The sequence below is a fragment of the Eurosta solidaginis genome, chromosome 4, assembly GCF_040869045.1.
Source record: "Eurosta solidaginis isolate ZX-2024a chromosome 4, ASM4086904v1, whole genome shotgun sequence".
Lineage (NCBI taxonomy): Eukaryota > Metazoa > Arthropoda > Insecta > Diptera > Tephritidae > Eurosta > Eurosta solidaginis.
Genome location: NC_090322.1, coordinates 110744 through 133719, shown reverse-complemented (window position 1 = coordinate 133719; position 22976 = coordinate 110744). Strand labels below are relative to the sequence as shown.

The 22976-nt window shown below is 40.3% G+C and overlaps 1 protein-coding gene across 4 annotated transcripts in view; it reads right to left on the bottom strand.

Moving 5' to 3' along the window:
* Nucleotides 1-14198, bottom strand: part of Myo10A (Myosin 10A) — a 177791-nt gene extending 163593 nt beyond the window's left edge. For 2 of the 4 annotated variants that reach the window (XM_067779240.1, XM_067779244.1), the window contains exon 1: nucleotides 13683-14191. The gene's annotated coding sequence lies outside the window, so the exon portion shown is untranslated. Of the gene's footprint in view, nucleotides 1-13682 lie in introns of all 4 variants that reach the window. The other 2 variants (XM_067779243.1, XM_067779242.1) reach the window with 2 other exon arrangements.
* Nucleotides 14199-22976: the final 8778 nt, after the last annotated feature.

Sequence of the window (22976 nt, the reverse complement as noted above, 5' to 3'; positions counted from 1 at the left end):
ATGTGCCTACTGGGTTTGCTTGCCTTTTTATGTTTTTTATGTTTGCCTGTTTTTTTATGTTTCTTTTATTGTACTGCCTGTAGGTATAATATAAGCTGTGCTGTTCTTTTCCAACATCGCATAGCGGGACTTTAAAAATCACCTAATCAACTTTGATTTAAATAGGCAGAATTTGAGGCAGAAAATTATTCTCGTACATTCGTTCGCAACGTTGGAGGCTACAAGGACACACATTAGTGAACACGCCACTATGTCAAAACAGTGAAATAATTATTGAGTTGTATAATTTAAATGAAATAAATTAAATGCCATAAATTAAACTCAGTTTCTAATTTTATTTTGCCATTAATGTAAAGTACTGCTGTCGCCGTCGACAACCATTATATTATTCTAGTTTACGACCCTTTTAAATAAGTTGGTGAAGATATCTCAATATGTGCCAATGTTACCGTGTTAACGAACGGACAGACAGAGGGATTTCAGACGTAAGTATGAGTAACGGGCGCTAAGAACTCTCGCGAGTGTATTTCTGCCATGCAAAACTTCTGAGTGAAAACTCATCCTCTTTGTAGATGCTGTTGGGACCCGGCATAAATCATGTAGGCCCAGTCTCGCCAATTTGTAGGAAACATTTAAAAAAAAGCGCGACAAAAATTGGAAGAAAAGCTCAGCCTAAAATCTTTACGGAGTTTATCGCGCCTTATATTTATTTTTTTAATCTGTTTTTAGGTATATTGTAGGGGTGTGTCGTAGATAAAAATCCAAAATTGATTTTTTGCAACCATGCTAATGAACCTATTATTCATATTTTTACGTTTTTCATTTATTACAGCTCTCAAAATGTGAATCTCAAATAAAAATAACCGAATCTTGGTAGTAGTAGATTGCATTGGAAAGAAAAAAATGAAAAGTTGGTGTTGGTTTTTGATGACATACTCATAATGGAATTCTTAAGCTTCCGCTATTACACATATTGGCACACTTCGAAACTTTTGAGCGTTATTTGCACACTCAACGCCTCTTTTGCGCTTTGTAAACGAATTTCCATTTAAATAGCAGTTGCTTATTCTCACGTTGTCGATTGTTCTCTTTTGGAAGCTTTTCATTTCATGGCCCTTGTATGCATAGATATGTACATATGTATTCGAAATACTGTGAAAACTATAAAGTCTGTAATTTTTGCGGAATAGCTATGGGCATGGTGGAATAATAAAGGTGGCTGTCATCGACATCTGAATTAAGTTTGAAATTTCAAGTTTCTTGCTCATCGAGAAGTTACTTAAAAGCTGGTTTGTAAATTTTCAAATTCTTATCTAATTATTTCGATCCGTGCGCCACCTAACGGGTTTTTTCCTTTTGTTGCATTGTCACGGTGTTCTAACCTATGTGTAAAGTTTCACGTTTGTAGCTCAATGAGAAGGTACTTAAAAATTGATTGCAAGATTTGTATGAAAAGCGGACAAACATTCAAACGACCTAATATAAAGGAAGTAAAAAATAGATCGGTGCTTTGTGTGAGGATCCAAGGTTTCACGTTTTTTGTGGTCTGCATCATATAGCTATGACCATAAATCACTTATCTGAAAAATAGATGACGTATACGTTCTACCCGTTAAAATAGGGCAGAAATGACGGGGTATATTTGGGTATATACTATATATACGACCGATCTCTATGATTTTTTCAGACAACAATGTAAGCTATATAAAAAATCCTGAAAAATGGTTACATAGGGGATAGTGATCCGAAACGGCCGGTACCGACAAATGTTTAATCGGACATCTACATATACCCTCTGACCAAATTTTATCAAGATATCTCAAAAATTCAGGGTTTTGTTGGAAACCGGCGACCACGAAAAAACAACTGAAACGATGAAGAATGCCGCGTTGCAACCGAAAGAAAAGACGCTGCCTAAAGGGCTACGTTAAGAGCGATCGCAACAACAAGAGTATGTGAATGCTACCACGAGTTGAAAAAGGAAGCGAGGCATTGCCGCCAAGAATAATGCCCGCAAATTTTACTAAAAAATCCGTCGACAGACGGAAAAATATAAGTCCGGGGCAAACTCCTGTAAGAACGAAAACGGCGACGTTGTAACCGATGTCCAGGGCGTACTTAGATTATGAAGGGAACACTTCTCCGCTCTCCTAAATGGGGACAGAGATGTACCGCACAGGGATGATGAACCCGATCCCACAATCGATGATGATGGAATTAATGTCCCCCCACCCGATTATGATGAAGTCGGAATAGCAATAACCAGATTAAAAAACACAAAGGCCGCGGGCGCTGATGGACCGCCTGCGGAGCTATTCAAATACGGCGGCAAGGAGTTGGTAAGGCTCATGCATCAGCTTCTTTGCAAAATATGGTCGGATTAGTGCATGCCTGACGATTGGCATCTAAGTGTACTTTGCCCGTACACAAGAAAGGAGGCGGCTTTAGACCTGATAAATATACCATAGACCAGATTTTCAAAATCCGCCAAATCTTGGAAAAAAACAGCGAAAAGAGAATTGACACTCTTCGCCGATTTTAAAGGCGCCTTCGAAAGCACGAAAAGGAGCTGCCCATATCCCGTCATATCTGAATTATGTTTCCCCGCAAAACTTATACTGTCGTATGCTGATGACATTGATATCATCGGCCTGTAAGTTCTGCTTACTCCAGACTGGAAATAGAAGCGGGAAAGATGGATTTGATGGTGAGTGAGGACAAAACGAACAACAGTCACTGTCATCGAACAAAGAGTCAGCGCATTTATGTCTTGGCAACAACGCTTGAAACCATCTTTAATAGAAACAACAACATAAGCTCCAAAATTTAGCGAAGAATCACTCTTGCCAATAAATGCTACTTTGGACTAGGTAGGCAATTGAAAAGTAAAGTCCTCTCTCGGCAAACGAAAATCATGCTCTAAAAGTCACTTATCGTACCCATCCTGCTATATGGTGCAGAAGCATGGACCATGACAACATTAGATGAAGCGGCTCTGGGAGTGTTCGAGGGAAACGTTCTTCTGTATGCCTTGGCAACCACGCTACTGTTGGCAGCCATAGTTTAGAAATAATAAAGACTTCGTTTATTTTGAAACCAGCTTTAATACAAACAACAACGTCAGCTCTAAAATTCAGCGAAGAACCACTCTTGCCAATAAATGCTACTTTGGACTAGGTAGGCAATTGAAAAGTAAAGTCCTCTCTCGGCAAACGAAAATCATGCTCTAAAAGTCACTTATCGTACCCGACCTGCAGAAGCATGGACCATGACAACATTAGATGAAGCGGCTGTGGGAGTGTTCGAGGGAAACGTTCTTCGAAAAATTTACGCGTTGGCGATGGCGAGTACCAAAGAAGAGCTTTACGCAGACATCAACATAGTCCAGCGAATTAAAATGCAGAGGATTCGTTGGCTATGCCATGTTATGCGAATGAAAGATGACGCTCCGGCTAAGAAGAAAACGATTTAAACTCCTCTCATGTGACCAATTGGCCCGAGTTGGTAGAGCGTAAAGGCGTCTAGCGCGCTTTGTTGGACGACCATAACCATTTAAACGGTTAAACGACAATTAAGTAAGTAACGCTGAGACTCCGAGAAGAAAATGATCGAAATTACAAAGTAGTCTATGACTGTGGCACTGGTGGATTGCAGCAACCCCAACGGGCAGATGTCTACCGTAAGGTGGAGATCCGTAGAAGGGGAGCTGATTAGTATGATGATCGAAATGATGCATAATGAACCAAATAGAGCGCTACAGTTGTATGGTACCATTTGGATAAACTGATGAACTTTACCAATAACGCGACTTTAGAATGGCTCCAGACCTTCAAAGACAAGAAGGCAGAAGGTTGAAGGCGGTGTATAGAACACTGATTCCCAAGATACCTAGGCCCTAGTTTTAAACAACACGTGTGGTAAAGTCGGAGGATACGCTAAACATGCTGCAACGTCAAAACACGAAACATGAACATGGGATTGGAAGTGCTTCATACCTAGGCCCTAGTTTTAAACAACATGTGTGGTAAAGTCGGAGGATACGCTAAACATGCTGCAACGTCAAAACACGAAACATGAACATGGGATTGGAAGTGCTTCATGTATCTCGAAACACTTAGGGTGGCCTGCACTACATCCTCCAAATTAATAAGGAATCGGATAATGTGTTGAACTCACAGTTGGAGTAAATTTCCTGGGGCGCTGGCAGTATTTATATGTGCCTTAGAAAATAACAATAACAAGAAAATAACGCCAATACGTTAAAAGCAGGGGAGATAGAAAAGGACCTCGAAAAGCTGAAAGTAGCGGGGAATGACGAGGGCATATGTGCAGCGGTGGTGGTGTGGGACAATCAGCTTATGGGCATATTAACTGGGCACTGATTTCTGGCGTCACATGCTTATAGGTTAGGCCTCGTCAGTAACAGCAGAAGTGCGAGCTGCAGGAAGAAATGGTTGAGCACGTTCTGGGTTCTTGTTCTGCGCTCGCCAGGTCAAGGCACCAGCTGCTAGGGGCGGCAGAATTGCTAGGTCTCGAGAAAGCTATTAAGCTAGATCCTGGAACTTCTAACTCTATAGAGTACTCACACGCAAAGTGAGACCTGGAGTTGATATTTCATATTGTAGCACTCATTTTACAAAAAGGGGGCACATTTAAAAAAAAATTCATATCAAAAAAGGTTGGTGCTATCGTAATAGATTATTTGTCCAACTTAAGTCGACAAAAGAACTGATAAAACTGTACTCCACAGGACCATTGGCTCATTTCGTTTTTCGATAACCAGTGTTTATGATTTTCACCTTCAATTATATTAATGAGACATTCTTCACTGATGCTTAAAGGTCCTGGGTTCAAGGACCGATAAAGCCAGCACCAAAATCTTTAGAAACCCGTTTTTCAATTTGAACACACTCCGAGGGTAATTCTACCATGAAAACCTGTTTACCGAAAATTGATCTTCTTGCAGACTCCTTCTGCAGTCAGCATACGGTACAGTTTGCCCGTTGTGGCAAAAATTAAAGAGTAGCACGACGCAAATTGGAAGGGAAGCCCGGCCTAAATCTCCTCAGAAGTATAACCCACGTTCTATATGTTTCTTTTATAATGAATAAGTTCTGTTTTTTTGTTTTTTTTTTACAAAAAAATTCAATAGATATGAGTGGTTCCAATATTACAGACGTTCCATCCTGGTTAACTTTTTTGTGTATAAAAACTGTTTAAGCGACTTAAACTATGAACATTTTTCGTTCGTTTGTTTCAGTAGCCATTGAGTGTGCTTGTAATTCTCAACTGGTTAGTGAAATATTCTAAAGACATAGTTTGAATTTTTTAATTAAAAGCGAGGTTCTTCGGATGGTGTGCTAATACATCAGAGCCCAGTGCTCGCCTCCATATCACACTTTGAAGGGGTTCTTCAAATAGAAGATGAGGTGGCTCATTAGAGCGAAACCTCAGAGTGCCCAACTCTCGCCCCAAATTAAATAAATAGAGGTTTTTCTTGTAGAAAATGGGGTGCCAATACCTCAGAGCCGTCCCGTGCTCGCCTCCATATCACATTTTAAAGGGTTCTTCAAATAGAGGATGAGGTGGCTCAGTAGAGCGAAGCCTCAGAGCCCCCCAGTGCTCGCCCCCAAATTAAATAAATAAAGGTGTACTGATGCTATGCATCCTCCCATGACTTAAATACACCAATAACACTAAAACTACCCAACTCAATAAATGGAATACATTAAATCAAAAACCCCATAAACTCAATACAGTCCATTAATAATAATAATTTATAAATTTAAAAAAAGGAATGCTTGGTGGGAGTTGCCTCAGAGCCCCCCAGTGCTCGCCCCCAAATTAAATAAATAAAGGTGTACTGATGCTATGCATCCTCCCATGACTTAAATACACCAATAACACTAAAACTACCCAACTCAATAAATGGAATACATTAAATCAAAAACCCCATAAACTCAATACAGTCCATTAATAATAATAATTTATAAATTTAAAAAAAGGAATGCTTGGTGGGAGTTGAACCCGCAACCCCGGGCGTTTGGTCGGGTACGTCAGCCACTGTGCCACGACTCATACGCTTACAAGCACATAAAATTACTCATTTATAACTCTTATTAAACTGCTCGCCCTCAATTGCCCAAAGCTTAGACATGGTCCTTCGAGCCGGATGACTGGCTCGTATGGAAGTTTCATTAGACGACTAAGCCGTCTAAGGGGGGAGTATGTTTAAGCGACTTAAACTATGAACATTTTTCGTTCGTTTGTTTCAGTAGCCATTGAGTGTGCTTGTAATTCTCAACTGGTTAGTGAAATATTCTAAAGACATAGTTTGAATTTTTTAATTAAAAGCGAGGTTCTTCGGATGGTGTGCTAATACATCAGAGCCCAGTGCTCGCCTCCATATCACACTTTGAAGGGGTTCTTCAAATAGAAGATGAGGTGGCTCATTAGAGCGAAACCTCAGTGCCCAACTCTCGCCCCAAATTAAATAAATAGAGGTTTTTCTTGTAGAAAATGGGGTGCCAATACCTCAGAGCCGTCCCGTGCTCGCCTCCATATCACATTTTAAAGGGTTCTTCAAATAGAGGATGAGGTGGCTCAGTAGAGCGAAGCCTCAGAGCCCCCCAGTGCTCGCCCCCAAATTAAATAAATAAAGGTGTACTGATGCTATGCATCCTCCCATGACTTAAATACACCAAGAACACTAAAACTACCCAACTCAATAAATGGAATACATTAAATCAAAAACCCCATAAACTCAATACAGTCCATTAATAATAATAATTTATAAATTTAAAAAAAGGAATGCTTGGTGGGAGTTGAACCCGCAACCCCGGGCGTTTGGTCGGGTACGTCAGCCACTGTGCCACGACTCATACGCTTACAAGCACATAAAATTACTCATTTATAACTCTTATTAAACTGCTCGCCCTCAATTGCCCAAAGCTTAGACAAAAACTATATTGGGCATTGGATCGGAAAAGTGTATTTTGTTATAAACGATATTCGTAGATGTTGTAGGAATATACAATGATTATAACTGCACAACATTTATCGCAGCGATGTTTTTTTTTTGGTGAAAAATCGAATTGAACCTGTTCGACGCTCCTGTTCAGACGTTCCACTTTCTTTTCGTAATAAACCCTGAACTTTATATGCAAATAACAAATGAAATGTTCATATTTTATTGTAAATTTGCAAATTATGCCGAAATTCGCTTGCAGAATAAATATTTCAAGTTAACAATTCAGATACATATTGTAACGAATATTAGCAGCACTAAGGGATACTATCATCTCTAAGCCGATGCTAAGCAGTGACTTGTATGCACATCAATAGATCAATCATTATGTCTACACATATGTACGTACACGCAGCGGAGAAGAGAAGCACAAACACATGCAGATATCTTATCTGAGATGCTCCCAAAAGAATGCAATTATAATTGTGGAAGTGTCGCTCACAAATACACGCGCATATGAGAACTACAGCTGCATTGTAGTTATAATTTTATAGCAGTAACTAAGTAAATTCTGGAAGCGCCTAGAAGATGCAACGAGGAAATCATAGAGTATAAAAGGCAGCAACAGTAGAGGCGCGACAATCAGTTTGATTTAAGACGCTATCTGGCGAGCAATAGTAGTGTTATTTTGAAAGTACATAGTCTAATAAAGGCCATTTTGCATAATTGAATAGTGGAGTTATTTATTCAACAGTTTAGTGATTCGAACGTTAGAAGAAGATTGCAAATAAAAGGAATTGCAATAAATTCATTACAATTGCTGTCAGATGAGGAATTGTTGAATAAATTCCGAAGACTTCGAATACAACTTGGACATGGCAAAGTGGAGTGAATTGAAGATACAGCAGCTGAACGAGAAAATAACGCAGTTTGAGGAAACAGCAGTGAACAACTGGAATGCTGAAGATAAAGTGGCAGCTCTATTCGTAGCATTGTAGGGGCTAGCAGCCGAAATCCTACAGACTATTCCCGAAGGAGAGCGGAACAACTATGAAGCATTGATGGCCGCTGTCGAGAGACGTTACGGAAGCGAACACAGAAAACAGATATACCAAATTGAGTTGCAAAACCATTACCAAAAAGCAAATGAGACATTGCAGGAGTTTGCTTCGGATGTTGAAAGATTGGCTCATCTTGCAAATGCGGACGCACCCGTGGAATACACTGAAAGGGTAAAGATTCAGAGCCTTAATAACCGCATACGGGATGTCGAAACGAAGCGAGCCACATACGCGAACCCAAAGCAAACATTCGCTGAAACGGTATCCCATGCACTGACTAAAAACTACCTCACTTTTTAGTAAGCCAGCGTACAAAGCCCATTGTGTTGAAGTAGAAAGGCCAGATTGGGTGGACACAATTTTGGAAGCACTGAAGGGATCACAATAGAAAAACTCTGAGTTATGAAATGTTTCAAGTGCGGCAACCCAGGCCACATTTCACGTCATTGCAGCACCGGTCCTAATAGTTCCAACAATCTGGGTGGTCGTAAACGCAGAGCTGACGGAGATGAGCAAATCTCCAAGTCCACTCAATCGTCAGGGCGACAGCTGGCTCCCTCAATTCAATGCCCCATAATATCTATCTCCCAAATTGGAAGAAGGTCAAGCAATCTTACTGTCGGAGGACATGTGTATGGAAAGGAACGTTTACTGGCTGTAGATACGGGTGCATCGCATTCCATCATTCGATCAGATTTAGTCAACAAGAAGATAAGACCATTGCTTGGAGCAAGATTACGTACAGCCACGGGAGAGGACACCCAGGTAATTGGAGAAGTAGCATGTGAAGTAGCAATTGGGAACGTCTCGGTACTACACAATTTTACAGTGGCAGATATTGTTGATGAAATCATAATTGAAGTGGACTTCTTAATCCACCAAGGCATCAAGATCGATATGCAAAGCAAGACGATGCGATATAAGAACATGGATGTACCACTTAATTTCGGCTACGAGAGACGCTACAGCAGTAAACGAGTGCTGGTGGAAGAGAGTCAGCAAATACCACCAAAATCCGAAGCAGTCATCTGGGCAAAGGTTGATGGAGATTGTGGGACAAACAAATTGTGGGTTGTCGAAGCAGCAAACAAATCAGCACTGAACATACTTGTAGGAAAAACCCCTGGCTATGAAAGATGGACGTATTCCGGTACGAGTGCTCAATGAGTTCAAGTCACCACTCAAACTGACCAAAGGAGCTATTTTGGGAAGATGGCAAGAGGCTGAAGTAGTTATTAACTGTGAATATCTCCAGGAACACGTTTCATGTAGTAATACTGATCTTTCAAATGACATCACGGCATGGAAGCCTATCAGAGTAAGGCAAAACAACTGCTCCTAAAGTACGCGAACATATTTGACCAGGATGGTTCCAAACCAGGCCGCACCAACGTTTTGAAACATCAAATTGACACTGGAAACGCGAGGCCGATACGTCGAGCTCCTCGTAAAGTTCCAATGCCAAACGGGAAGTTGTGAGTCAAATCGTACAAGAAATGAGCGACACCGGCGTCATCGAACCATCAGCTAGTCCATGGAGCTCACCGGTAGTACTTGTGAAGAAGAAAGATGGGAAAATGAGGTTTTGCGTGGACTATCGCAAGTTGAACGACGTCACGAAAAAGGATAGCTACCCATTGCCGAGAATTGACGACACTCTGGACTCGCTCTCTGGTACGAAATGGTTTTCCACAATGGACTTGAAAAGCGGCAACTGGCAAGTTGAGGTGAAGGAGGAAGATAAAGAGAAAACAACCTTCAGTGTCGGTGATGGTCTTTGGCAATTTGCAGTGATGCTTTGGACTTTGTAATGCACCAGCTACTTTTGAGAGACTCATAGACCAGGTACTGAAAGGACTACATTGGAAAACATGCTTGGTGTACCTGGACGATACCATCGTATTGGGCAAGAACTTTGATAAACATCTTAAGAACTTGGAGGAAGTTTTCCAGAGAATAGCTTGCGCTGGTCTGAAGTTAAGTCCCAAGAAGCGTGTGCTGTTTAAAAAGGAAGTAAATTATTTGGGTCACAAGGTAACGACAGAGGGCATCTGCACTGCGAACGGAAAGATAGAGGCTGTAAAGGATTGGCCAGGACCACAGAACCTACATGAATTGAGAAGTTTCTTTGGGCTGTGCACATATTACCGCCGATTTGTACCAAATTTTTCCAGCAGCTTCCATGAGCTTACAAGAAAAAATAAAGCTTTTGAATGGAAGAAGGAGCAAGAAGTGGCTTTCCAAACATTGAAGGAGCGTTTGTGCACTGCCCCAATGTTAGCATATCCGATTCCAGGAGCAACATTTATTCTAGATACAGATGCGAGTGGGTATACTATAGGAGACGTTTTATCACAACTGGTCGATGGACAGGAGAAGGTAGTTGCATATTACAGCCGTTCGATTGGAAAACCAGAGAGGAACTACTGCGTTACGCGGAGAGAGCTGTTGGCATTGGTAGAGTGCATTAAACATTTTCAGAAATACGTCTACGGCCAGCGATTCCGTGCCCGGACAGATCACGCAGCGTTGAAATGGCTTCTGCAGTTCCGTAATCCGGAAGGATTGGCACCAAATTTTTCCAGCAGCCTCCATGAGCTTACAAGACAAAATAAAGCTTTCGAATGGAAGAAGGAGCAAGAAGTGGCTTTCTAAACATTGAAGGAACGTTTGTGCACTGCCCCAATGTTAGCATATCCGATTCCAGGAGCAACATTTATTCTAGATACAGATGCGAGTGGGTGTGCTATAGGAGGCGTTTTATCACAACTGGTCGATGGACAGGAGAAGGTAGTTGCATATTACAGCCGTTCGATTGGAAAACCAGAGAGGAACTACTGCGTTACGCGGAGAGAGCTGTTGGCATTGGTAGAGTGCATTAAACATTTTCAAAAATACGTCTACGGCCAGCGATTCCGTGTCCGGACAGATCACGCAGAGTTGAAATTGCTTCTGCAGTTCCGTAATCCGGAAGGACAATTGGCACGGTAGATCGAGCGACTAAAAAGCTATGACCATTGAGCATCGAAAAGGTAGTTCCCATGGAAATGCTGATGCAATGTCACGAAGACCATGTAGTTTGGAATGCAAGCACTGTTCAAAGGTCGAGGCTAAAGAAGGCATTATAGATGTCCGGCTAATGACTATAAGGTGTACGGATGAATGCGACAAGGAACAACTAAGAAAGTGTCAGCTAGAAGATACAGATCTGTTACTTGTTATGCAAGGGCTCGAACGAAACAAAATACCAAACAGAGAAGAGATGTCAGCAGAGAGTCCCATTGCGAAGTCATATTGGGCACAGTGGAACAGTTTAGAATTGATATCCGGTTGCCTTCATCGAGTATGGGACAGTGAGGATTGTCAATGCAAGAAGAAACTGATAGTTGTTCCCAGAAAGAGGATTCCTGATGTGCTCAGCGAGCTGCATAATGGTCCAAGTGGAGGTCATCTTGGAATCACAAAGACGCTCGAGAAGATTAAACAGAGATTCTATTGGGTTGGTTGCCGTCAGTCGGTCACTGAGTGGATTGCGAACTGCGAGGTTTGCAGCAGAGCGAAAGGGCCGAAACCCGAAGTCATGGCCAGATGAAGCAATACAACTCAGGTGCGCCATTTGAAAGAATCGCTACGTCCATTTCCTACTAGCAACTGCGGAAACAAATATGTACTGGTGGTTATGGATTATTTCAGCAAATGGCCAGAGGTATACCCAATCCCAAATCAAGAAGCGGAAACAGTGGCAGAAGTGTTTATAAACAATAATGTTATTTTGAAAGTACATAGTCTAATAAAGGCCATTTTGCATTATTGAATAGTGGAGTTATTTATTCAACAGTTTAGTGATTCGAACGTTAGAAGAAGATTGCAAATAAGAGGAATTGCAGTAAATTCGTTACAGTATGTATGTATGTATGAGGGAAAAAAGTTCATAAAGAATTAAAAGAAAATTTTCTATAACGGGCATCCGAATTTGGACTTCCCTATATCCTTGAATGCTTTTAGTTTTTAGAAAAATAAATTATCAAACCGTAAAACAAGTAAAACCAGCGCTACCAATTCAAATCAAAATCAAGTATTTTGAAAACAAATATTTTTTCAACTAACGGGATACATTTTTATTTTCATTTGACGCTGTGGTTTATACAGAAATGACACAACTGTCAAACTCACTATTTCTTTTTTTAATACCTACATATAATTTGATTTGTACTGCCTTGAAATTACGTTTCTATGAGAAAAGTTTTGGCGCATAGCCATCGGGGATATTCATAGTCGGAATTTAGTTGGTACTTTAGTGCCAGCTTTTTCGCAGTAATTATGCCAAAAATCTGTAACTTACTTTGAGTAGTTATTTTGACTATGATTGTGCCATATATTTAATATAAAACTGATATTAGATTTAGTTATTTTGACATAACTTCCAATGAGCTATCTATCAAAAAAGCAAATTTTGAAACCTATTCTATTACGACTTTCAATATCCGTTATTGAAATTAAAATGAAATTATATATATGTACATATGGTTTAAGCAAGCCTATTCGAAGACCCTGTTTTTCAGTGCAAGTCTAAACTTCAGTTAAAGTTGACTAGAGTTAAATTTTTGCAACTTGGTCGATAATGTAACATTTTGAGCTTAGTTCAAGCGGCCAACTTTAAATTTCGCCTTGAAAAATCGGGCCTGTATTTGTACATATATGAAAAGGCGTACATTTGTTTAATGCAAAATGTATCAAAAGTCCATTCATTTTTTAAAAAGTTTCTAAATGTCATTTATTTTTCTACGAGAGATATCACAATTTTGACTAATCCAAATTTCAAAAGTCGTGATTTTTATTTATACTTCTCTTAAGAAAATGTAAGCATAGGTATGTGCCACAGTACATTTCTTATTCTCATTCTCTCATGGGTAGGTATGATTGACAAATTCTAACGAAAGATGTTAAGCAGTTGTAGCTTCAGAGTTACTTTCTATTCCAAGTTGGTAGTTAATAAACGTAAGCTTTTAAATAATTTATGGAATTTAAAATGTTACTTTCCCTTATATTAATATTAGCGTAGAAAATTAAGAAAAAGAAATCTAAATTAAAATAATAATAATGTGAAATGCCCAAAACATACATACTTACAAACTTAAGTATGTATATAGGTACATATATGTACTTGTGCATGTGTGTGTGCTACTGATAGATTTACCCTGCAAAAAGTCGGGATGAGTCGCAAAGAGGTATAGGCGGATATACATAACCATTTTGGTCACGTTACTTCGCTTTGACAGCGCCATAAGATAACAATGAAAAGGCCTGCCGCTTTAGAGCGACCCAAGCTTACATGTAAATTCGCATTATACGCACATTGCTTAAACGAGCATGCGCATATCGCTGAAAGCACTATGCCATATATAGCATTGCTTAAAGCATTGAACTGATCATCAATTTTACTACACGGCAGAAGGCGGCGATTGCCACGACGCGCATTTTTTGTGGTGCTCATTTCGGATGCCCTGGAGGTCAATAAAGTACTAAGTCGTTAGATTTATCTATGTTAGATACGTTATGAAATATTCTTGCACATAGTATACATTACGCTTATGCATATATATTTGTGTATGTAAATTTATTCATATAAAATGTACTTTAATAATGCACTCTACCCGAAATTCCATGTAACAAAAAAGTGTAACGTTTCCTCTCTGGGCGTAGCCTCTTAGCTTTAACGATTTAAATCTTTTAGTAAGTTTATGGTATTAATTACTCGCGTATTAACAACTTTATACCACTTTCAGGTGTATGTCACTGTTTTTACTAAAGATGATGTTTTCACTGCGTTTGTATGTGTGGGATATTTATGCGCATAAGTATTAGTTTTGACATGGAGATGTACGTAGTCATTACACCAACAGCAAACATTTGCAATGCACTTTATTCACATATACAAGATTTCTTTCATTCAATGACCAACATTCGCTTTTAACTTTTCTTATTCTCTGTATGTATACTTGGATACTTTAAAATCTCTTAAATCCACATCTATATATTTTTCACCGAACACATACAACAAATCCGTCCGAAAGCCAACAGGTAACTGAATCATTGTATGAACCGCGATAGGCAACAACTTGTTACCTCTCCAAAACACCACACCTCAGTCAGCTGTGGAATGCGGGCAGGTTCTTGGCGTTACTTTTAATTCAATTCGCTAGCTCAAACTGAATTGAACAAGCAAAGGGAAGTGTCTCGGCTCTCTCTATATAGCTGCAGTGGCCAGGCAAGATCGGTTTGCCCGAACAAAATGTATGTCGTGAAGTAAAACAGAAACGTTGTGTGCATCGGTTAAGATGGAACAATAACCAATAGACGGAGATTATTGTTCCGGACGGAGAAGAAAAACGCTAAAATGCCATATTGATTATTGTTCCACTGCATAATGTTTACCTAATCTTCACCACATAACAAATGTAATTTAAAAAACACGCTTTTTAATAATATCGAACTAAAATTTAAAACATGAATATAACACAAAGGGCCCACGCTTTTTTCACGATAATACTATTATTTTTCGTTCATTATTGTTTTAAACTTATTTTAAAATTCATTTTTTACTTTTTAGTTCGATATTATTTAAAAGCGTTTTTTTTTTAGTTTTTTTTAAACTGTATTTTTCACTTGTTAGTTTCATATACTATAAAAGTGTGTTTTTTTTGTTTTTTTAAACTATATTTATTTGTTTGTAACTCTCCTCTGCGTGCCTAGCCTAGAGAGTTGGAAACAAGCATACATACAAGTGAAGCTAATATAAGCGTGTTAAAAACGTACGAATTCTAGAAAACTATCGTAGTTTTCTTATTAAATTAATAGAGCAACTACGTTTGCTAAACTTAAGGTAACTAAACAAAATAATAATTCCTGGATTAACGGTAGTATAAAACGCGATGCAAAATTGCACAAACACTCATCTCCTTTAAAGCACGTCGGTTCACTGCCTACAAAGCTATGGGGTCGGCTAAGGCTGGTTTGCTACAAAAACAAGTTCAGCTCAGAGTAAGGAGATCGGTATTGCCGAATCCAAAGACTATCTCTTCGTTCTTCCCGATGTACACGTATGTAAATGATATAAATGACAACTTTGTTCGGCTGCCAGATTCAGGAGACAATACATGCACTGAAAAACTTATTAAATTTTTCCAGTCATGCAACCGCTCTTATCAAATCCTATGTTGGCGGTATAACTCAGGCAGTAAGTATGATAGAAGGAGATGAGACTTTTAAGAGGTGTTCCACAAGACTCTATCCTGGGACCTCTGTAATTTTTTCTCTATATAAATGACTTGCCCGATGTCCTCAAGTATTTTAATGTACATATATATTTATGCTGATAATGTAATTTTGCATAGGGTTATGGGCTTCAATGTATGGATTATGTTTAAACCCAAAGAAGTCGAAATACATTGTCATTCACAGAAAGGAGTTCGCCACAGAAGATTTAGATAGTATAATACTTGACAATTCTGCTAAAGAATACATTGATACAGCAAAAAATCTTGGTGTTATATTTAACAAAACATTGACATGGAAGACCACATTTTCGGCCCGACTACTTCTAGCTACAGCGTACTTAATACATGCGCTCCTTCATGGTTTTGAGATTTTGTCTAACTATGACTATGTGTGCAAGAAGGAGCTAAATGTTGTCTATAAAAACATTGCTTGACCGCCCGTCATATTATGCTGAAAAGTTGCTTAGCATTTCATTCGATTGTCTCCTAAATGTAAAAACATTGATTACCCTCCACAAAATAATTGATACAAAGGAACCTCAATAGCTTTATCAAAGGCTTAATTTTCTCCAGTCATCTAGGTTAGTGTTCTTTACACACATCAAATACGGTGCGCTAAAAACACGGAAAAAAAAACGGAAAAAAATTCATATAAATACAAAAACAAATAAAAAATATGTGATTCATTTGGATCCGAAAGCTGGCTGAGCATAAAATAAATATTTTTATACTCAGCGTGCTTTGCACACAGGGTATATTAACTTTGATTGCATAACGGTTGGTTGTACAGGGATAAAGAAATCGAGATAGATAGAGACTTCCATATATCAAAATCATCAGTATCCGTCCGTCCGTTCGTCTGTCCATTAACACGATAACTTAAGTAAATTTTGAGGTATCTTGATGAAATTTGATATGTAGGTTCCTGGGCACTCATCTCAGATCGCTATTTAAAATGAACGATATCGGACTATAACCACGCCCACTTTTTCGATATCGAAAATTTCGAAAAACCAAAAAAGTGCGATAATTCATTACAAGAGACGGATAAAGCGATGAAGTTCGGTAGGTGGGTTGACCTTATGACGCGGAATAGAAAATTAGTAAAATTTTGGACAATGGGCTTGGCCCCGCCCACTTTTAAAAGAACGTAATTTAAGTTTTGCAAGCTGTAATTTGGCAGTCGTTGATGATATCATGATGAAATTTGGCAGGAACGTTACTCCTATTACTACATGTGTGCTAAATAAAAATTATAAAATCGGATGACGAACACGCCCACTTATAAAAAAAAATTTTTTTAATCAAATCATAACATAAAATTTAATATCTTTACAATATACAAGTAGATTATGAGATTATGTCAACATTCAACTCCAGTAATGAATGGCGCAACAAAATACAAAAATAAAATAAAATTGCAAAATGGGCGTGGCTCCACCCTTTTTCATTTAATTTGTCTAGAATACTTTAAATGCCATAAGTCGAACAAAAATTTACCAATCCTTGTGAAATTTGGTAATGGTATAGCTTCTATGACGATAACTGTTTTCTGTGAAAATGGGCGAAATCGGTTGAAGCCACGCCAAGTTTTTATACACAGTCGACTGTCTGTCCTTCCGCTCGGCCGTTAACACAATAACTTGAGCAAAAATCGATATATCTTTACTAAACTTAGTTCACGTACTTATCTGAACTCACTTTATCTTGGTATTAAAAGTGGGCGAAATCCATATATGTAATACTTCTTTATCACTACTACTGGACTGTGCAGTCTGTCAAACTTTTTAATTTAATTTTAATTTATTATTATTATATATATGGCGAAACCCGAATATGACCACGCCCGCTTTTTCGATATCGAAAATTTTGAAAAATGAAAAAAATGCCATAATTCTATACCAAATACGAAAAAGGGATGAAACATGGTGATTGGATTGGTTTTTTGACGCAAAATATAACTTTAGAAAAAACTTTGTGAAATGGGTGTGACACCTAACATATTAAGTAGAAGAAAATGAAAAAGTTCTGCAGAGCGAAATCAAAAGCCTTTGGAATCATGGCAGGAATACTGTTCGTGGTATTACATTTATAAATAAATTAGCGGTACCCGACAGATGATGTTCTGGGTCACCCTGCTCCACATTTTGGTCGATATCTCGAAAACGCCTTCACATATACAACTTGGGGCCACTCCCTTTTAAACCCCTCATTAATACCCACATCGTACAAACACATTATAGTCACCCCTGGTCCAACTTTATGGCGATATCTCGAAAAGGCGTCCACCTATAGAACTCAGGCCCACTACATTTTAAAATACTCACTAACACCTTTCATTTGATACCCATATCGTACAAACACATTCTAGAGACACCCCTGGTTCACCTTTATGGCGATATCTCGAAAAGGCGTCCACCTATATAACTCAGGCCCACTGCCTTTTAAAATACTCATTAACACCTTTCATTTGATACCTACCCATATCGTACAAACACATTCTAGAGTCACCCCTTGTCCACCTTTATTGCGATATCTAGAAAAGGCGTCCACCTGTAAAACTAAGGTCCACTCCCTTTTCAAATACTCACTAACACCTTTCGTTTGATACCCATATCGTACAAACACATTCTAGAGTCACCCCTGGTCCACCTTTATGGCGATATCTCGAAAACGCGGCCACCTATAGAACTAAGGCCCACTCCCTTTTAAATAATCACTAACACCTTTCATTTGATATCCATATCGTACAAAGGCATTCTAGAGTCACCCCTGGTTCACCTTTATGGCGATATCTTGAAAAGGCTAAGGATCACTCCCTTTTAAAATACCCTTTAATACCTTCCATTTGATACCCATGTCGTACAAACACATTCTAGAGTCACCCCTGATACACCTTTATGGCGATATCTCTAAAAGGCGTACACCTATAGAACTAAGGCCCACTCCCTTTTAAATAATAATTACCACCTTTCATTTGATATCCATAACGAAAAAACGCATTCTAGAGTCACCCTGGTCCACCTTTATGACGGTATCTTGAAAAGGCGTCCACCTATAGAACTAAGGATCACTCCCTTTTAAAATATTCTTTAATACCTTCTATTTGATACCCATGTCATACAAACACATTCCAGGGTTACGCTCGGTTCATTTAGCTACATGGTGATTTTCCCTTATTTTGTCTCCAAAGCTCCTAGCTGAGTATATAATGTTTGGTTACAGCCGAACTTAGCCTTCCTTACTTGTTTTTAATAAGCCCGCAGAATAAAACACACGCTTTGAAGGAAGTGTTTGTACTTTCAAGCCTATTATAACACCCATTGAGTTGCAAGAGGGATGAAAAAGTTCTCGATTTTTCACAATAATTGATGATTCAGGCGTAAAGAAATTTGCGTTCTTTTTTTTATTATGAAAAATTAAATTAGAATACATATATGTATGTGCAAAGCGTTCAATTACCTCTGTGATATTTCGACAGACAATTTTTAAGATCTTATTTTTATCATGCAATTAAACGTTTAGCTTTGAAAGGATTTAACGTCAAATCTTGCAAGTTTTATCATACAAAATCAAATCTCAACACGCAGATTTAGTAAGTTACATACATATATCTTTAATCGTTACAAAACAAATTTATCATAATAGAATATTCGGATATTTTTTTTCGTAGAACATGTGAAAAACTATGTGTCAAATTCGTAAAACTCGCAATGAAAAAAGGAATTTTCCAAAAACAAATCTACATAACACATAAATCAATATAGAGGCAGAATGTAGCTCCATCACGCTGGAACCCGCTTTGAAAAAATCAAATTTTTTTTGTGATTTCTATAACTACAAACTATGCAATTGATTGTAGTGAAATTCATTTTTTTGTAGTTCTTAGAGTTACTCCGAAAATATAATACATTGTGCGGAAACCAAGCAATTTAAGTGAATTTGGTTTTTTTCATGTCTTTATTTCGGCTTCGCATGCCAGTTTGATGCGACTAAATCGAATATCATAATGAAAATTACTTTAAAGCTCTCAGCAACAGCTTTCATTTGATATCCATAATACACACACATTCTAGGGGTATCCGGGTCCAGTCACCCAGCGGTGTAAAACTTACTCTGTACTAAAGCACACATCAGCAGCTTCAATTTGATATCCATAATGTAAAAACACATCCTAGTGTTACCCTGATCCACGTTTTGGCCTATATCTTGAGACCCTAGTCACCAATAGGTATGAAACCTACCCTGTAGTAAAGCACTCATCAACAGCTTCAGTTTGGTACCCATAATGTAAAAACACTATCTAGGCGTTCACGGGCCCACGTTTTGGCCTACATATATCTCGAGACCCTAGTCACCCAGGGGTATGAAAATTACCCTCTACTAAAGCACTCATCAACAGCTTTCATTTGATATCCATATCCTATAAACACATTCCAGGGGTACACCTTAGTCACCCAGGGGTATGAAAATTACCCTCTACTAAAGCACTCATCAACAGCTTTCATTTGATATCCATATTCTATAAACACATTCCCAAGGCAGTCGGTTCTATGTACCGGAGCGACTCGGGATTTTTCCCGACCAAGGACTGTCATTTCAGTGTGACCCCATCTAATTTGTTTCGTCCCTCCCACAAATTGTTGTTCTGGGCTTGATCCCAAAACCCGACGTCCACGTAACTTTTATAAATCTTTCGTGGCTCCTTGCTGTTCACGCCCACGGGCGTCCCGTAGTCTACGTCTAAGCGCCCCCCCCCCCCCCCCCCCACTACCTTCCAGCAGCCCCGCTGCTCAGCAAGCCACAACAAGTACCCGCTGCTGCTCGCGCCCCACGGCGCCAACAACTCAAACAGCTGCTACCACTCATAACTACAATCTTCGTTGTAGAGTCGGAAGCAATGCTGAGCAGCAGCCCCTGCCCCCGTCTTCCCCCCCCCCCCCTCTGTTCCGGCAGCAATCGTGTAGGTCAGGGAAACAGACTCTTAGTCCCTACCTCCGTTTGCACCGTTTGCCAGCACAGAATATATATGTTTGCGACATCCGCCCAATGCAGCTCCTGCCTTGGGTGGTGCCACTTCCCTAGATGTTCTGGTCTCCGCGACGGCAACCCCCCGACGGGTTTCATCGCGCCATGTTGCCAGGCCGCAAACCCAAATCATCCGGGTACCCCAATGCTTGCCCAAGGACGCCCAGTCCTAGGGCCACAACAGCAATTGCGTCCTGGCCTCCCCCAACCCAGGCATAGTCACCCGTCACTTACCCCCAGAGTGGCGACGTCTCCCCTTATGCACTTCAGAATTCTGCAGTTAAACTGTAATGGACTAACTGGGAAGATTACGGAGATAGTCGATTTCATGAAGCGGCACAACATCCGCATTGCTGCGCTTCAAGAGACTAAACTCACAGCAAGATCTACATTGCAGACCTGCTCTGGGTATAATGTCCACAGGAAAGACCGCGAGAGCGGAAATGGAGGCGGTCTCGCGTTTATCATACACCACTCTGTGCAATATTATATATTTGATCCTGGCATCGACCGCAGGGACAATGTCTTAGAACGTCAAGGCCTATCTGTCCAGTCAGGCGATGCAAACCTAGAAATCATCAACATCTACATCCCTCCTGCCACCTGTTACCCCAGTGGATACCGCCCTAATATCAGGGCCTTACTCACTGGCAACAATCGCATTATCTTAGGCGATTTCAATGCCCATCATGATCTATGGCATTCAAACTTGCGGGCGGACAATAGATGTTGGCGGATCAAATAGAAGAAACGACGTTCTGCACAATAAACGGAGACGCCCCCACACGTATGGTAGAAAGCTGTCACAGCTCGCCAGATATCTCAATCGTGAGCGCAGAACTCGTAAACTGCTTCAACTGGCAGCCGATGGTAACATTGGCATCCGACCACCTGCCCATACTTATTTCGCTTGAGCGTAACGCCGACTTCATCGTCACTGAAAAACGCACTTTCATAAACTTCAAAAAAGGAAAGTGGGAAGAATATAAATCCTTTACAGACAGCCGCCTAGCTGCCCTCCCTATCCCGACTGATGCCCGCCAAGGGGAGCGTGCCTTCCGTAAGGTCATTAAATCCGCCTCGGCACATTTCATTCCCGCCGGGAGAATTCCCGAAATCCGGCCCCACTTCCCGGCGGAGGCCGCAAACTTAGCGAGAGAACGTGACCTTATAAGACAGCTTGAACCAGGCGACCCCCAAATAAGGAATATAAACCAACGCAACAGATTGCTTGTAGATGAACACAAGCGGGCGAAATGGGAGGAGCACCTAAGAGGTTGTAACCTCTCTACCGGTGTGGGTAAACTTTGGTCCACCGTAAAGTCCCTATCGAATTCGACTAAGCACAAAGACAAAGTTTCCATCGCCTTTGGCGACAAAGTGCTGTCGGACGCGAAAAAATGCGCGAGCGCTTTCTGCCGACAATATATAATGCATCCTACGGTCGACAAAGATAGACGGAGAGCCAATAGACGCGCACATAAACACAAATTCAGCGCGTCACCAATCACCATCACCGCTAAAGAGGTTGAGGACGCCATTGGTCGTGCTAAACCATCCAAAGCAGTGGGCCCAGACGGCATAGCCATGCCGATGCTTAAAAACCTAGGGAAAGAGGGGTTCAAATATTTAGCACATGTCTTCAATCTGTCTCTTTCCACCTTTGTCATACCTGAGAAATGGAAAATGACCAAGGTGGTCCCGCTACTAAAGCCTGGGAAACCAGCTAACATAGGTGAGTCGTATCGTCCGATATCTCTCCTATCGCCAGTGGCAAAGACGCTTGAAGCCATTCTGCTCCCTTATTTCCAAGCAAATTTGCAGCTAGCCCCTCATCAGCATGGCTTCAGAAAACTCCATAGCACTACCACCGCGCTGAATACCATTAGCACCCAGATAAATTGCGGTTTAAATCAATACCCCCACCATAGAACAGTACTCGTAGCGCTAGACCTATCAAAAGCTTTTGATACGGTTAACCATGACTCGTTACTGCAGGACCGGGAAGGGTCTACCCCTCCCCCATGTCTTAAAAGGTGGACCGCAAATTATCTGGGTGGTCGGCAGGCATCGGTGCAATTTAGAAACGAAACATCAACACCAAGGAGAATTAAACAGGGGGTGCCACAGGGTGGTGTCCTATCCCCACTTTTGTTTAATTTCTACATATCTAAGCTACCTTCACCACCGGAAGGAGTCACAATCGTTTCCTACGCCGATGACTGCACAATAATGGCCACAGGCCCAGGCCCAAAGATCGATGCGCTATGCAATAAAATAAACGGCTACCTCCCTGATCTCTCCAGTTTTTTCGCCTCGCGAAACCTGGCATTATCACCGACTAAATCTTCCGCGACCTTATTTACAACATGGACGTCCCAAATGTCGACCATTTTGAACATCCACGTCGATGGCACTACGCTAACGACCTTCCGACACCCCAAAATCTTGGGTGTGACGTTTGATCAGGATCTACATTTTGGTGAGCACGCAGCCTCAATTGTTCCGAGAATTCAGAGCAGTAACAAAATCCTCAAATCCCTCGCTGGCAGTACTTGGGGAAAAGATAAAGAAACGCTCATGACTACATACAAAGCAATTAGGCAGCCGATTACGTGCTACGCGTCACCCATATGGTCGCCA